The 18,808-nt window shown below is 32.1% G+C and overlaps 1 pseudogene; it reads right to left on the bottom strand.

Annotated features, from left to right (window-relative positions):
• Positions 1-11,923: 11,923 nt before the first annotated feature.
• On the bottom strand, positions 11,924-16,809 carry LOC149545854 (disease resistance protein Roq1-like; annotated as a pseudogene).
• Between the last annotated feature and the right edge of the window lie 1,999 nt (positions 16,810-18,808).

The following is an 18,808-nucleotide window of genomic DNA, read 5'->3' as shown; positions in this document are numbered from 1 at the left end:
AGAATTGAAGTCAATTGAGAATGTCTCAAGTAAATAGAAAAGCACGGTTTGGACACACGTGGTGGATGGAAATGAAGCAACAATAATAAGTACAAAATATCTATCTATTCTTCAAATGTACCTTCTTTGTTGATCTCTTCAAGGATAATAATGAGAGTGACAATAAAACTCTTACAAATTGGGTTTAACACCAATTCTTTTGGTCAAATTTCTGTGCCAGACCAAACCATGACATCCCTCAGACCATCATGTGAAAGTGTGATTACAAATACATCTTGAAGAATTCTCACTATATCTTCAATTACAACTATATCTTCTAGAATTCTCACTATCATTTTCTAGCACAAGTGGATTAGTTCATGTTAAAGTTGTCAATAATCTTTAAGATGAGATAAGTGCAAGGAAAAATAAAAGAAGAAATAAATTAATGAACAAAAAAGAGAGGAAAAATAAGAACATATAAGAAGATACAACAAAAACATGAAGCACACCATGATGGTTACGAATTCAATTTCATTATAACTTTCAACAAATAGCACAAAAGCAGTGTGTGTTCTAAAAGCTTTCTTTACTATAACCTTAATGTAAACTTTTCAAACATGTAATATGTTCACACACCAAGTTATAAACATATAAAATCTTCTAGTTTCTACCAAACTCAAATTCATATTCTATTTTCCCCAAAAGAGAGGGACTATAGAGCTAGGGGAGACAACCAAGTAGTTGCCCAAGCTAACTTCGAGCAACTAAGACTTCTAATCCATATGTTAAAATCTGTCAATTTTTTTCAATGAAGCGCCATAGGTGAATGAAGAGCTTAAATCTAACCCTTTAGATTTTCCACATTTACGAAGCTCACTATAGAACTTGTGGAGTGTGAGGTGGTCTAAAAGTGTCATTTTCAAATGTTCAACCATAACCCATTATGATCATACCCATTTGAGCACTCACCAAAAATACAGTACTTTTTGCACACATGAACCAATCAAGCTAAAAAATGGTTGAAACTATTAGTACTTGTGTGATTACTATTAGTACATATGCTATCATTTTTCAAACTTTTGTGAACATTAATTGAGAGAATCTATAACAAGAGCTCCAGGAGAGTTTAAGTCCCCGTCTTATGTTATAGGTGAAATATATTACAATTTTTTAATAGTATAAAGTATTAAATATAAGTGCAAGGAGGAGATTTTTTTAAGATAAATTATTCTATATCATGTAATTTTGAGAAAATTAACGTAACAATGATGAATTAATTTAATATAGCAATGTTAAAAATATAATGTGAATTGATTAATAAGTGTATTGATAATTTGATTTTGATAATGTAATGATGAAAAATTCAAAAAATTAATAATAAATATAAATATGATTTGTGAAGAAAATAAATTTATATTTGCATTCAGATGTTACTTTGAATTTTGAACTAAAAATAAAATTATAAAAGCAATTAAGTTGTGAGTTTTGAAAAACTTCCTCTAATTTTGACTCAATTATTCCAATTAATTTAATTACTGTTTAATTGAATTTATTTTAATTATATTTATTTTAACTTTTCCTTAATCTGAATTTTTTTATTGGCTGAGTTGAATTTTGCAAAAGATTTTATTATTTTTTCAATTGAAAAAACAACAATTATAGAATTTCTGAAAAATTTTGAAATTTTTTTTTTGAAGAGTATCGAATATATCGGTTTCTATTTAAACGTTCCCATGTATGAACATACGAATCTTCAAATACCATGGTTTGCCCAAAGCTATAATGGAGCTAAAGATTGTTTCCCTTTGTACCCAAGATACGAGGAAATCGACATTTTAATCACAAAGTTAAATAGTTGTACATTTAGATCATGTTGATGAGTAAGTTAAAATAAAATAACTAGCCACAAAGACCTTTAAAGGCTTGGCATTTATGCAATAAATCATACCTTACTCTGACATCATGTCCCATTGCATTGAAAGCCAGGCACCCTTGGTAGACAGAGAAGACAAATTAAATAATTTATTTTATCATTTTTAATTAGCCACATTGCGTGTGAAATCTTCAAATGTCTTGTTGAGTATGAGGGCAATACGACACAAAATCCAATATTAAGATCTTCAACAAGATGTGTCTTTAAATTTATTCTTCATTGTTGTGGATTGATTATGGTTTGAAAGCTGAGGAGATGACATAAATAGCTAGTAAGGTACTTGGAATTAATCTCCAATAAATCAACTACATTAATAATCGAACCTGTTGCCACCGAATTACAATCTTGTCAGCTCTGTCTATGGATGTTGATTTTTGCTCAATAATAATATTAATAAATTGAATAAAACCTCAGCAAAATACTGTTAGGCAATCATAAATTTATAATTAGCATATAATAATTTTTTTTCTTTAATATAATTCCTCAAACTTTGCAATATGATAGGCTGTTACCAAGAAAAAAGAAATTAGGGGGTGAAAACAAAACATTAGTTCCCTGCCTTTTTGACTAATAATAGACATAGTAGTCATTAGAATTTGGGCCACTATTAGATCATCTCCCCTAGTCCAACTCTGATTGGTGAACCATTTCTAATAAAATAATAATAATTAAAGATAATTATCTTACCTACCGACATGGAAAAAAGATCACAGTTCAACTCTACACAACAATGCTCACTGGAATGTTTTAGAGGAAGGATTTTGAAAGTTGGGGAAAGGTGGAACCATGGATGTAAGGGGAATCAAAACTCTTATCAATAGTCGTCATCCAGTAAAAGTCATGGAGGGAAGATTCAATGTATGAAGAGAAAAATAAAAATCCAACAAACCCTACTCATCCACCTATTTCACATCATAATCGTCAGTGCCAATGTAGTCAACAAGTTGGGGAAAATTGGAAATCAGAAGTCTTATCAAGACTATTCACCCAGTTGTCTTGAATCACACTTGTTGAGAAATTTGCAATATTATCGACCGTAGTCATCCATCTGTCTCCCAGTAAAATAGTGGACATAGAAAAATTATTTAACACTGTCGTATTGCAGGATAATTCTTGACTACAAAGGTTTAATTAACTGCAGGTCGAACGAAGATGGACAGCCATGGGCCTACTGTTCAAAGGCGAGATATTTAATTTAAAATATTAGTGGGAAAGGGACACGATACAACTTGACATCCACCAGAATGAGTAAAATGAGAAACAAAACATTCCTCACTTCGAGGGTTTGGAGAAGAAGCCTATATTGTCAATACAATTAATTTTAATAGCTCTTTCTATATTGTAAAAGTAATTTTTTTAATTAAGACTAATTAATATAAAGAATCAATATTCTAATTGATTGTAGATTTCTCATTTTTTTCATAGTAATAGGGAAAATGATCTAGTAGTCTCCTATGCTAACTTTGGGAATCTAATGCTCCTAATTCATACGTCAAAATTTATCATTTTTTGGGTGAACCTCCATAGGTGAGTGAAGAGCCTAAAGCTAATTTTTCAATTTTTCTACATTTATGGAGCTCTTTGTAGACCTTGTAGAGTGTGAGGTGGTCTAAAAGTGTCATTTTAAAATCTTCACCCAGAATTCAGAAGTGACCATTGGAACATGGGTGACACCCAGAATCTAGAAGCGACCATTGGAATATGGGTGACTAATGATTTGTCTACCCTAAAAAATCAATGTAGGATGCAGATCATCCATTTTCACTCATTATTCATAGAATCTTTGTTATTACATGACTTGTACATACCGATTTACAAAACCCTAATTGACACAAAAATTGTAGACTTATTCACTACTTTCTCTCCAAAGAATTATTAGTTGTTTGAGTAGGTCAAGTGTATGTGTACCTCACACATGTAGCAGCTCAATTTATTTGAAAAATGTAAAATGCCTTACACCCATATTTTTAGGCTTTAATTTCTCCATCTTTCAATTTATTGAATATCAAATTACATGTTTAGTTATTAGTCTTGTTTGTTTATTTAGATAGTTTTGTAAATTATATAGTTATTTTTGTGAGATCTAATTTGATAGCTATTGATTTTTCCAATCATGAAAAACTAGCAATTGCACTCCAACAAAGTGCAATGGTTATGCCAATAGGGAGATATACTTGGATAATATATTGAAGAGAAGGGAGAAAACTATTTTTGAGCATTTTGTAAATATTTCAAATAGAAATATTGTTTATGTATATGGCATAAGATGGGTTAAAAATGTTTTTTGATGACCAAAAAGTGAAACTTTTTAATTAGACACAACTGATTTGAAATATTTGCCCTGTCTATGTTCCACAGGATTTAGTTCACTCAAGGGAAATGGCACCACAAAACCATCATTATTTTAGAAAACAAGTATTAAACATACCCAACCCCATATCAAACTTATTTTTGAATGTTTAAGTTGTGGAGGAGTCACATGCTTATCCATAATGGCTAGGGGAAATGACCCAATACTTCAATGGGTTCCAATGATTGTGATAGGAGTTGTTTACTTGATATCTACACTTATTAATTTAATATCCATATTTATTCACTTAATGTCCAATTTTTTGATAACATCGCACCAATATTTTGACTTTAAAGTTGTTAATACAATGATGACTACCAAAAATTGAATGAAATGCATCCTTAGTTGAAAAAGAAACCAATGATGCAATGCCATGTTAGATGTGCAAGTATGTGTACCCTTTTTGCAAGACCATTAATCTTAATTTTTAATTGGGTTGTTTTGGCCAAGTTGAAAAAAGCATGCTTATGTGGCATCATAATTGATGATGTGGACTTGAAACCTTTATATTATAAGAATATAATTCACCAAGTAAGATGTTGTAAAAAGTTGGGAGTGATATGAAATTTCCAAGATTTTGATAAGTTCAAATGCAATAGATTTTCCAAAGGTGCAAGTACAAAGACACTTTCATAATCACATATCATATTTTATATTAAAGGTGATTGGTAAACGTTGTGCTCATTCAAGCAACAACATGAGACTTACAACATTATTCAAGATCCTTACGAGAAACCACACCAAAATAACAATTGGAAGACCAAGAGTCACAACTTAGAATTTCACAAATGTTCTTGTCCTGGAATTTGAACCAAGATTTCCACAATAGGAACTCGTTGCTTCAACCAGCTAAGATGAACCCCTTGGACAACATATAACATCCTTTTAAAACATTATGGGCTTAGTATAACCTACATATTATATAGCATATTAAAGCTGATCTTTTTTTGCTTAAGCTTGGTTATGTTGCCCTATATTTAAATTGATTCATTTCACTATTACAATGTATGATCATCATAAAAGAGAGGAAGGAAAAATGAAAAGGCTTGCATCAATATACGTGTCCTACTCAATGTTATTAGGAAAAAATGACAGCGCAAGGATAGTTCATAATTTTTTCATGGGTACTTACCGATCGTCCTATTAAATCCAAACTTTGATTAAAGAGAGAACATACATTGGCATGTCAAGATTTTCATTCGCATGAAGATAAATAAAAGAAAATACATTTCCTATCACAAAGTTCTAGTTCTTTGTTTCCCTCTTTTTGATACTTGAGGGTGGCTAGGGATCATTTCTTGGTTGTACTCGATCATATATATTTTTAGCACATTGTGCTTAGCATAAGAAATAATCAAGGACTATAGAGATAAATTGCTGCTAAAAATAGTTAGGTTGAGCATCTTAAATATTAAATGACTTTGCTATAATTAAGTATAGTTATAAATAAATAAATGGATAAATAATTTTAAAAAAATTCAATGTGTAATTTGAATATATATATATATATATATATATATAGGTGTGTGTGTGTGTGTGTAGATAGATAGATAGATAGATAGATATTATGTGTGTGCATGCGCATGTGCTAGATAAAATATGTTAAAGTAGTATCAATTTCACTATTTCATAATTGAAGTATGATAGAGTAAGTTAGTATTTTTAATTTTATTGGTATTAAAATTATTTATTGTATCTATTTTTTTTAATGCAAGATTGAGTTATTTGATATAAAATAAAAGTTAGGAACTTGAAGATTAGAGTAATTTTAAATAGACTCAGTCCTATAAATCATGTTCAGTCATAAAAAATGTAATCTATGAGTTATGTGGTAGCAAATGCTAATACATATAAATTTTACAACTAATGGTTTGGGCAAGGTGATGTGACTATAAATGTTGTCATACTAAATGTTGGCATGATACTAATAGTACAAAAGTGATGGGAAGATTATGGATGGTATAGAGAAGGGACTATGTATGGTGGTCAAGTTGGAGAAATTTGTCGGCTTCATAGCTGGCTCCCAAAACATGTTTGGCTAGAATTTTCTGACTTGAACTATTCTAGTAATGGAGTGTCGATGGCAAGGATGTGACAATTTTTAGATTGACATTCATGATCTAACAGCCTTATCAACTAGATTAATGATAAATATAATTTAAATTGTAAATATTTATTATTTTTATTGCTAAATAATTTTATTCAAAGATTTAATATTTATCTAATAGAGGTTCTCACTATTTACTAAATACTAATATTTTAAATGTACTTATAATAAAATAATGTTACATTTTATAAAGATGGTTATTACATGACATTAATTTGACTAATAGTGATTCTATGTTGAGATTATAAAATACTTAATTATAATTAATATTATTTGTATACAAAGATAGATTTGGAATTTTCTTTTGAGTGTGTGGAGGTTTTTTCGTCTTCAAGAGTTTATATATAGATTTTGAGTGCAGATTGGGGTGATTTTGAGTTCATTTCTAGTTCAAGATCGATTGGGAGGACATACAAGGAAGTTAACTAATAATGATGTATTGTTAGGACAAAGACTCCATTAATGAGCAATAAAAGTTATACATAGTTAAAGAATATTTTAGTATGATTTAAAATTCATCGACCATTCATTTAGTCATTTGTTTGGGTGACTAAATATTAGATACCAATTGTTTATTCATTTATTTGATCATTTATTTAGCCACTTATATTAGTCCATCCTTTTGATTTTAGCCAATGACCAAATTAATCATTTATTTAGTCACTTATAAATTACAAAATATTACTAGAATTTGATCACCTTTAGTCATGTGACTAAAATTTTTAGTCATGTAGTCATTTATTTGCCAAAATTCTTCTAGTGAAGGGATTCATGAAGATGTGAAACCACCTATTGATGGTCCTATGCAAAGATGTGGAACTTAGACTGTAGAACATATCTGTTTGAAGTCATTCAGCAGGATGATATAAAGTTAGAAAACAAGAGACTACAAACTCTTGAGAAGCATAATGTTCAAAACCATCACAAGGCTTCCAGAATGATAGATCAGTTTTTGCCATTCAATATATTGACTACATTTGTTGAACTTTGCATACTCTTTTCCAAGGTGTGTTCAGCAATTGTATATATTTATATATTTTCTGCCTAGCAACATATGTTCAATACTTGTGTGCATTTTAATATTGATACTATTGAACCCAATTTTTTTGCTTCCTAAGAATATTAGGGTATAGATGATTGCATATCTATATTGGAAATAACCTAATATATGTGAAATTGATATGTGATGCCTATCTTATTAATATAAATTGAATATAAAATATTTTTCTTTAACCCCAAATTATCTATAATATTTTATATTGAGACTATCTTAATAAGTTAAATTTAATTAGTTGTTATCAATTTTACTATACTAAATTTGTACAATTTTCAATGGCACAAAATGGAAGTGCAAAATACACAATAACACCTCTAAAATAATAACTAGTAATGCTATGATTTATTTGATCAACATCTTGCAAGGAGGTAGAATGAATGACTGCTAATGATATACTTTATTTTATTAGCAACACTTGCAACGAAAGTGAATACCATTAAATAGTCACAATTTAACTCAGAAGATTGTCTCAAAAAGAATAAACTATCCACCAAAACAATCTACAAACTCAAAAAAATAAGTGAACTACACCCAATTTTTCAAAATCAACATAACCCTTGCACCACTTGATTCATGTGTTGGCATGAATGGTGAGCATCTGAATAGTCAATAAGTTTGGTTAATTTAAAAAGGGTTTTTAGCTTTAAAATTATAGTAATGATCCCTAGAAAATTTAATGGCTTAATATGAGTTTTTTTAGCACAATGTACACAACCATATTGATAAAACCCCTCTCATGTGAACATTTTGAAGTTAGTCATTTTTTCTTGACTTTTCCACTCTAGGACAAGAGTAGTCTTAGCCACACAAAGATAAGCACCACCTAAGATGCAACTTTCATAATGTTTACGATTAAATAGACCTTTGGGAAGCTCAATCATATAGAGATATTAGTTAAAAAACATATGCGTCAGAAATATAAACTAAGGGGAGGACCCCATGTGGTTGCTAAAATTATTTTGGCTAGACGCTGCTACTCCATTTTTTTAGCAAAAAATTGTGAAGTTGGTGGTTTCGTGTAAGAAAAATTTGTGCTTATTTTTAAGCGTCCTCTTTTAAATCAAAATTTTAAATGAATATCTATTGCGAATTAGATTTGGAAGAAAAAATTTAGGCAACAGGAAAAACATTTATGAAGATATCTATGGTTTTTTGAATTTAAATAGTTGCACTTGTTTCAAAGATTATTTTGAAATTATTAGTGGTTGTTGCTCCACAATAATAAGAAAATATTCCAAACTATCCTTTCATCTCAATTTAAGAATTACATGGGAACATGATGGCTGCTTAAATTTAAATAGAACTTTATCATAATAAGTTGCATGGGAACATGGGATAAACAGCAAGCACAGAAAATGATCTATCAGAGTTAGACCCATGCATTAATTGAGATGCACATGGTGGGGTAGCACACAAATCATTTTCATTGCACTGATTTAGGTAAATGTCGCTACAATCACTTTTTCATTTCATAAGTTCTAGGAATCTTAGGTCATGATACATGATAATAAATTGATGGGGGTTAAAGCACAAACTTGTGTCACCCTTTTGTGAAGGAAAACGCTAACAAAAGTATAACTGTTCACCTTAAATGATATAAAATTGGTATTATTATTTAGAATTTGAAAATGAGGTAAACTAATGAAATGTGTAGAAATTGATCAAGTTTAGCATTATAATTTTTAACAATTATTTGGGTTAAGAATTGATATATTTCCATAATTTTTATAGATAATGTTTTAGTTGCTGAAAAATGTTGAAAATTAGGGGTCTAGTTCCCACCACAAAACTATATGGAAATAAATTTATTTCTCTTTGATCTTAGACTATGTTATAGATAGCATATATATATCTAGAACATTCAAAAATACAAATTGTCTTTAGACTTAAATTTTCACTATTATAAGTAATCAAAGTTCAACACACCTAAAATTGATAGTTTTTATCTCCCACCACATTTTTCAAAACAAATCTATTCTAACCAGAATAAAAATTATACATTCTAGAAGAGGACTCTCTCCTCTAGAATGTCATATGAGTTTTAAAATTTTTATGATATGGTTTACTATTTTTTTCTTTCTCAAAATTGACATCCTTTCGAGTGTTAAAATATGTGTTTGTAGAATTTTTTAATTATAACATATGATATCTAATTAAAACATGATAAACTGTATATGAGAACATTCTCGACTTTGGTCTCTATAAAATGGTGTTTATAAGTTATTAAAAATATATCATAAAAAATAGTAAGAGTTACTGAAATGTCAATTTTTAGAAATAATTATATTTCTTTAGTAATTGGATACAAACTAGTATAAACAAAAAGTTAATAAACATTTCCAATTGGAAAAGTGTGATACAATGTATAACTTAGCTAGAATAAATTTCTCTATATCATATCTTTGAAAAAAATTAATTTTTAGATAGAAATACTGAAATTCAGTTGTTCAGATTAGTCAGCCTAAAAGATGACACAACTTTGTACTTTTAGCCATGGATATGCCACTAACAAATAATATCTAAATTACAATGGGCCAAAGTCAAAAATTACATTCATACATAGCATAGAAAAGTTTCTTCTACTACTTGGCATGAAAGGAAATGGTGAACTGCAAATGCCAAGTCATGGTAACATCAAGTAGTTAGACCTTTGAAAAATGTAACTTTGGTTCCTTGCAACCACGAAGTGCCTATGAATTCCCCAACATTTTTGTCAAAATATTGGAACAGATATTTGAATAAAGAAAAACTGAAGACAATGGAAAAATAGTGGTAGCCAATCAATTTAAGAACTAAAAATTTCAATTTAATAAAAAAATTTATATTACATGATTCCCAAAGAACAATAAAATGTTGGGAATGCTATGAAACTAATGTTTGCCTTTGTCACCTAATGTTGGGATTCACCCCCACTCTCAGTCACCTAGCCTATTCCACATTTCCAACAAGACATACATATGATTTTTTTTGTTGTTGAGTGCAAGGAAAATTATTTACTTGATCTTCAAAAGGAAAAAAATAAAAAAAAATTACGACATAGGCCAACTCCTAGATATATTTATTTCAATTGTAAATTATTTGGTGTAGGAGCACCTAAGTAGAAAGGAATACTAGGAAGTTACAAGAGGATAGAATTTTTATTATGAATTTTATAGTGTTTTCAATGTATTAGGAGTCTATTTGAATCATAAGTAAGGTTATGTGAAGCCATTTGTATGACATTGCTAATATTGTCTTATTAAGGTCCTAATTTGGTCAAGAAGGTCAGAATATGAAAGAATGACTAATAAATGGTAAAATGGATGTAAAGTAGCTATTAAAACTTATTTTAGGGTAATTGAATGTCAATACAAATATTTATTAAGTTTGGAGTTAAATTTTCAAATTTGTCACATTGACATAAAAAAATTGTAATGCAAAATTGCACGAAATGCATAAAACATTGTAAAAGGTGCAATTATGTTGTAAAGGGTAGGGTTATTGGTTCAAAGGGTGGTTGGGGAGTTATAAAGTACCCCTACTAGTATAAAATCATTGTATGTGTGTTCCAAACAATGAATGGAAAGAGGAAGATCATTTTGAATCAATCAAAGTCTTCAAAATGTGTTGTTTTGACTGGTGTTAACTATATTTATGTTAAGTCTAGGTTGTGTATGGACCAGTACAGCCTAGAAATATCATACAAAGTGTTTATTTTTTAAATTAAGATGAATAAGCTTCATTTTAGTTTTTTTTGGAATGATTATGTGGACAAATGAATAAGTTATGAGTATTTTGGTGAAAGTGATTGTTTGTAGATTTGAGAGTCCCATCATATTGAAGGGTTTGGTATGGAAGCATTTTGACAAGTTTGAGAACCTAAATGGATTCATTGGAAAGATATGTGAATCCAATTTTATTCCCTTTTGGTTTGAGTCAATTGTATGCAGATTTGGGAAAGTTGTGGACAGTTTAGCAAAAAGAAGTTTTTGTATACCTCCAATGGAGTTGCAGACAATGATTTGTTCTCTCATAATGATGTATAAATTGAAATAATTAATGGATTAGATATTATGAAACTATATTCGTATATGGTTACAACTTGAGAAATTCATTTTGTGTAATTTGAAATTGTCTTGGGAAAGATATTGGATGCACTAGACAATGTCACAAGTTTTGTTTCTCATTTATGATAGTAAAATTGGGCCTTGGTGCAGAGACTATAACTTGAAAATGATTTATTTAGATTGGGCTCAATTAAATTGATATGATTTAGATTTATTCTTAATTTCAATCAATATTAACTAATTTTAATTGACCCTCTGTAGACTACAAGGGAAACATAATATGACGAAACAAGCTCTCTTATTTTGGATACACAATCTATCAAAAAATTATTTTAAAACAAACTCCAATTAATCTACCCTAACTACCCTTCTCGCTAATTCCAATTGAGGCTTACCTTGTACATTATTAGCCTGAAGCCAGACTGATCAGCACATTAGACAGAGTAAACTATTCTAGAAGAGCTAATAATTTCTTAAAAGCCTTCACAACTCTTTTTCTGCTTCCCTCAACTAGCACCGCCTTCTCTATCTTGATTCCTTTGGGTGTGATGACCACTATATCTCCACCGTTTTCGAGGTCCAAGTATATTTGTACCACTTTCCTCTCCTCCCAGTTCAGCTCCTTTCCCTCCCTATAGCAGAAATAATTAGTCTCGCATACATAGCCTAGCGGCTTGGCCTTCCTGCCCGTAAGATCAGGAAAATCCGAAGAGTTCAGAATGGGCTCCACGACACAGCTAATGCTACCTTGTATAAATATTTCTCCCGTCCTTCCCTGCAAATAGTAATTTTTGTGAGTAATTAACATGAACATTTATATAAATTCGGAAAACTCTGAATTTGTGAAAGTTTTCATTACCTTGATATTTATAGATTGAATACAAGACTTGAGAGCTGATATGGTGTCACATACAAACTCGACTGCTTCCAATCCTTGCACTTTCTCCAAACTTTGTATAACGGACTCCTTCCAGCGAGTCTATCGAAGACATAGATGCTTCAATGAATTGCAGTGTTGCAAGCCTTCTATTTTCTTAACTTTGGGGCATTCTATCAGTCTAAACTATTCCAGCAAAGCCAAATGAGCAAAGCTTGATAGCTCTTCAAACTGCAGACAATATTGTATTAGCAGCTTCTCAAGGCGTACGAGACCACTAAGACAGCGGATGTTCTTCAGCACTTCGCAATGGTATATTGACAGCGTTTGCTAGGTCACTGACAGTCTCTCTATCTCGATTAAATGGTGATTTTTAGGAAACTTGTCTTTTTGAACGATGCTATTGTTCCCGACTGGGCCAACAGTCACTGGAAATTGATATCACGGAGACTGGTTTGCAGTCTTCTTCCTCAGCACCAAATTCCATTGTACTTTCAGAACTTACAATTTCAATCTTTTTCAACGAGGGAAATCGAACAAGAGAAGTCTGCAAGCCTTTCATCACCCGGCTCTCAATTTTGAGCGACCATAAGTTGACCAGTTGACCAATGTTACTTGGTGAGCTTCTCAACTTAATGCAACCCATTAGATCTAATTTTGTCAACGATGCCTGATTCTTAATTTGATTAGGCAAATCTTCTAATTCTTCACAATCGCTGAATCCCAAGTACTTGAGCTTTTCGATGCCTCCAAATACATCTAAGTCTAGTTTAAGCTTGGCACAACCTTGTAAATTTAGATGCTCCAGGTGTATCAGCCTCTTGAATGAATCTGGCAAAGTTCTCAATTGCTTGCACAGTCCCAGATTTATGTGCTTCAATTTGTTTAAATTCTCAAAACCCTCAGGCAATGAGGATAACATTTCACAACCTTATAAATCCAGATATCCCAGGTGTATCAGCTGCCCGAAAGAGTCCGGCGACATGCTCAACCAATAGGTAGCGAGGACAAACCATTAATATTTGAGGAGAATAGAATCTCTAGATCTTCCAAATATCTCAACTGCTTGAAAGAATCTGGTGAACTGCTCAACTGCTCGCAAAACATTAGACTTAAATACTTCAATCTTACTAAATTCCCAAAGCCATTAGGCAGTGAGGAGAGCGTCTCACATCTGGATAATCGCAGATGTTTCATCTTTATCAGCTGCTGGAAAGAATCTGGCAAAGTGCTCAACTATGGGCAAGACAGCATTAAATACTTCAAATCTTTTAAATTGCCAAAACCAACTGGCAGTGAAGATAACTTTGGACAGTATAAATATAAATACTTCAGCGAATGCAGGCCACAGAACTCTTCTGGCAAACTGCTACCACTAAAACAAAGGGAAAGCATTTTAAGATTTTTAAGACGTCCTATTGAGGTTGGAAGCCATTGTAATTTGAAAGAGAAACATATGAAAAGCTTTCTCAATTGCAGAGGAGGCTGCACGCAAACATCATTATACTCAATTCAGTTCATTATTCTACTGAATTCAATTGAGAAAAATATAAACTATCAAAAAGCTGTTATATAAAAACCACGGATTGAAACTACTTACATCCACATTGACCTGCCACAACTCCTCCAAGTCATTAGCATCATCGAGCTCTAAAACACTTAATGTCTTAATGGAAGCCAAGATGGAAGATTTATTAATGAACCGGTATGCCAGCGAAGCCAAACAAGATGCTCGGATAAATATGCAAACTCTTTCGTGAACTCATTGCTTTGCACATGAAGTATATTTAGTTTTCTTGAGGTTCGCATTAGCTGATGAGCGTACTCTTTGAAGGCCACAAAAGTACCTGGTGGTTGTATCCCTCTAATTTGTATTTCTTTCTGAATGAAAAATACCAAAATGCAAGCTATTTCAGTCAACTCTGCCGCAAGCAAAGGCAGACAAAACAACAAACTATTATTTTTATGATTTTAATAAGAAATAATTAAAGGGAAGCCAGTAATACATTTACGTGGAAATGTAGTATATTATCAATATGCTGTGGACGCCAAAGCCGATATGATGAGTGCTCACTTGCCATCTCTGTTCCCATGTCGCTGAGATGATCGTGCATCTGTATCTTCTTCTCATTGAAGGTGTTATGTTTCTCAGAAAGCGGCTCCACAAGACACTTATTTACAAGTGTTTGTAAACCGTGCAGGCCACTCCAACCTGATCCATCCCACAGTGCTATAGCTGTGCTTTTGCATTCGCTGATGACAAAACAAGCTGCATCCAAGAACATCTCTCTATCTTCTTTATCTAGAGCATCATAGTTAACCTGTAGCCTTTTTGTGATGTCGCTAGGCAATATTCTTGAGATTTTATCTAATTGGGATTCCCAGTAAGCAATGGAATCCTCACCATGTAGCTGTCCCCCTAATACCTGCAGAGATAAAGGCAGACCATCGCAAACCTGGACGAATTTGTCAACCAGAGAGTCAAATCTGGTGGGTGGAGAAGACTTCTGGAAAGCATGCCTGCATAATAAATTCTTCGCTACTGAGCTCTCAAGTCTTGGCACTTCGTAAATGTTTGAGATACCGATCGATTTAAGAACTTCCCTTTTCAGGGACATCACAATTACCATACTTTCGGATCTGATGTTGTGTTTATTTTGCAAAAGAGCATACAACTGATCGATGTGATCCACGTCATCCAAAACAATGAGGGCCCGAACAGAGCTCAAACGATTTGTGAGTACCACTTTGCCTTCGTCGACACGGTCTAATGACAAATTTTCAACGCCAAGGTCTGTAACAACCTTTTTCTGCTTCTCAGGCAGAGCATTTCTGGATGCCGCATCCCGCACGTCGAGAACAAAACCGCATTTTTGAAATGAGCGAAAGTTTCTATTGAAGAGCTCTTTGGCCAAAGTGGATTTCCCAATGCCCACCCATGCCCACGATCCCCGTGAGGTTTTCACTGTCTTCTTCACTTGTGACTGATTCGATGAAGCCTTGTACTAGTTCATCCAAACCAAGTGGATATTCGGCTACATGTATGGGATCTATTTTTATTAATCCCAATGCTCTATTCACAATGGTCTTCAAAACTTCGGCCTCGTCCCTAAATATTATGGGCAAAAAATAAAAATCAAAACGAAATACACAACACAAATTAAGTAGAATCTGAAAACAGGTAAAGAATAGAGAGTATAATACAGCACACAAAAAAACAATTATTTCCACGCACTAATTAAAATTACATTACAATCATTTAAAACGAATATATTGGGTGTTCTCCAAGCTACAAACTCCTTCTACGCAGATATTCACTCTATCATAAAACATGCGAACTGATACAATTTTTTCAGTTCCTCTTGCATGAGTAGATAAATATTAAAGAATATATAGAATACAAAAAATTATCAGTTCCTCATGCATCACTTTTCTCAACATATATGGAATACAGAACTTGACTATCGAGGAGAAACAGAAACAATACATACTTATTATTGTTAACCTGTAAGCTCGAAAGGGATGAAATTTTGTGTAGTGCCGCTTTCCACGGATCGAGCCTTTCCTTGGTGTATCCACCTTTCTTTGCATGTTGTGAGAATGCATCGGCATATATTACTTTTCCTTGATCAATATATCTGAGATCAAAGGGATCAACATGATTGAAAATGGGAACGATTGTAGCAGGGGCTCTGATTTTGAGCATCTAAGCAAGCTCATCCAGACACCATGAGGATTGGGCATAGTTGGGAGAGAAAATGGCAATGTGAAGAGAAGCACTGTTCATTGCTCCTTGTATTTCTCTCTGTATCACATCGCCGGGCCGAATTGCACGTACATCGAGGAAAGGGCAGAATCCCTTGCTATCAAGGGTTTCATTAATTTTTTTGGCGAATGTGTATTTCGTATCGCTTCTGCGATCATTAATGAAAATCTGCCAGAGCTCCATGGACGCAGACTCGGAGAATCGTGGGAACTGGTCAAATATGTTTTGGCAATCAGCCTCATGTAGCGTTTGCCGGTTGAGCTCAATAGCTCGCATAAACCTACGGAATGGAATGAGGCAGATCTGTACCAAGATGTTTGGAATGGACAAACACCATTCCTACAACAATTTAGGGATGTCCATTAAAAATTTCTCGTTTTGCCTGGGCCTTGAAGAAGGTTCAGGCTGCTCAAAAGCGTCTTCCAGTTCAGGCTGTTCAATAATGTCTTCGAGCTCAGGCTGCTCAGAATTGGAAGCCATTTCAAAGGATCCAAATTATCCTTAATACAGAGAAGAGACAGAACCACTGTCGCAAATAGAGGGAAAGAACGCTATGCGAGAAGAAAATAAAGATTTGGAGAAGAAGAAGAGTGAAAACATAGAAAACGGCCTGTCCAAAACCACCTGAGTTCGTACAACATTTTACAAAGAAGCGTCTCCGTTGAAGACGGCTACCTACAGATGCGGCCATGTTTGTGTAGATTGCACCATACATAAAATAGCATAACTATAATTGCAAAAAACGTACGTATATAAATAGTCTAAATTAATAGATGGTAACATGGATGACAATGGATGACCATGCAAGCGCTCTGGGGCACCGGCTATCTAATTGATTATTTTTAATGTATCATGCACATTTTAGGCATCGTGGCATACATAGGCATTATGGCTGTAACAAGTGATGGAAGTGGAAGTAAAACATCTATGAGAACCATGCACTATCCTATTTTGCAACTGTGAGGCAACTTAGGGAAAAATACCTGATTTAGAGAAAACAGTTTCCCATACCATATAGAGAAAAATACCTCATATAGGGAAATATTTAATATTCACCCCCAAAATCAATCAAAAAGATTTAAATACAAATTGATATAACATATATTCAGTAATCTTGAACTTTCAGAGTTCATCATGGAATATTTTTATTTTTATATTTTAAATTTGCAAGTCAAAAATCATACTCATAATCTTCTAAATGAAGCATAACCAAATCTTAGAAATATTTTGTAGTCTAAGAGTCTTGCAGAATTACTATTGTAATTGTTTGATACTTGGACAACATGACATGTTGGATGTAATCTTATGATTCTATTATGAGAAATTGGTGTTCTATGGATCTGAATATTTGTGTTATTGTTATATTATGATATTAGGATTAGGGGATTCTCCTAACTTTTACAGCATCAGTTTTACTTCTAAATGTTATTTAAAAATTAAAATGTTGTAAAGATAGACAAAGTTTAACAAAGATAGATCTAAAATTTATATATAATACATCTTCACCAATCCATAAAATAACAAATATAAAATTAATTTAAAAATAATATTATTTATTTTGAATTTTTCTAAACTAACATACAAATTTTCTTTATGTTATTATTACTTATTGCAATTGCTCTCATATATTTCTATTTTATCTTTTCAATGAATTATAAGTATATCAAATATGATTTAAAAACTTCAATCGCTGATTGCTAATAAGTAAGCCAAAATACATAATAATAAACAAGCATTCACTTAATTGAGAATTAAAGTCAATTGAAAATTTCTCAAGTAAATAGAAAAGCGCGGTTTGGAGACAAGTGGTGGATAGAAATGAAGCAACACTACTAAGTACAAAATATCTGTCTATTCTTCAAATGTACCTTCTTTGTTGATCTCGTCAAGGTTAATAATGAGAGTGACAATAAAACTTTTACTTTTCTTTTCTCCTTTTCTTCTTTATAATCAAATTTTCATCTATGATCTATACCATTTGAGATTATGTAAATGCAATAGTGATTCAATTTACTCTAATGAAAATACATATTTTGCTAATCTTAACTAATTTTTGTCCAATATTTTTGCAAATGCATTTGTGAATTCTGGGTTTAACACCAATTCTTTTGGTCAAATTTCTGTGCCAGACCAAACCATGACATCCATCAAACCATCATGTGAAAGTGTGATTACAAATACATCTTGAAGAATTCTCACTATATCTTCAATTACAACTATATCTTCTAGAATTCTCACTATCATTTTCTAGCACGGGTGGATTAGTTCATGTTAAAGTTATCAATAATCTTTAAGATGAGTTAAGTGTAGGGAAAAATAAAATAAGAAATAAATTAATGAACAAAAAAGAGAGGAAAAATAGGAACATATAAGAAGATACAACAAAAACATGAAGCACACCATGATGGTTACGAATTCAATTTCATTATAACTTTCCACAAATAGCACAAAAGCAGTGTGTGTTCTAGAAGCTTGCTTTACTATAACCTTAATGTAAACTTTTCAAACATGTAACATGTTCACACACCAAGTTATAAACATATAACATCTTCTATTTTCTACCAAACTCAAATTCATATTCTATTTTCCCCAAACAAGAGGGACTATAGAGCTAGGGGAGACAACCAAGTAGCCGCCCAAGCTAACTTCGAGCAACTAAGACTTCTAATCCATATGTTAAAATCTATCAA

The sequence above is a fragment of the Cupressus sempervirens genome, chromosome 7 (assembly GCF_028749045.1).
Source record: "Cupressus sempervirens isolate cs-2001-9-10 chromosome 7, ASM2874904v1, whole genome shotgun sequence".
Lineage (NCBI taxonomy): Eukaryota > Viridiplantae > Streptophyta > Pinopsida > Cupressales > Cupressaceae > Cupressus > Cupressus sempervirens.
Note: the sequence above shows the minus strand (reverse complement) of the source record. Positions and strands in the feature narration are given on the sequence as shown.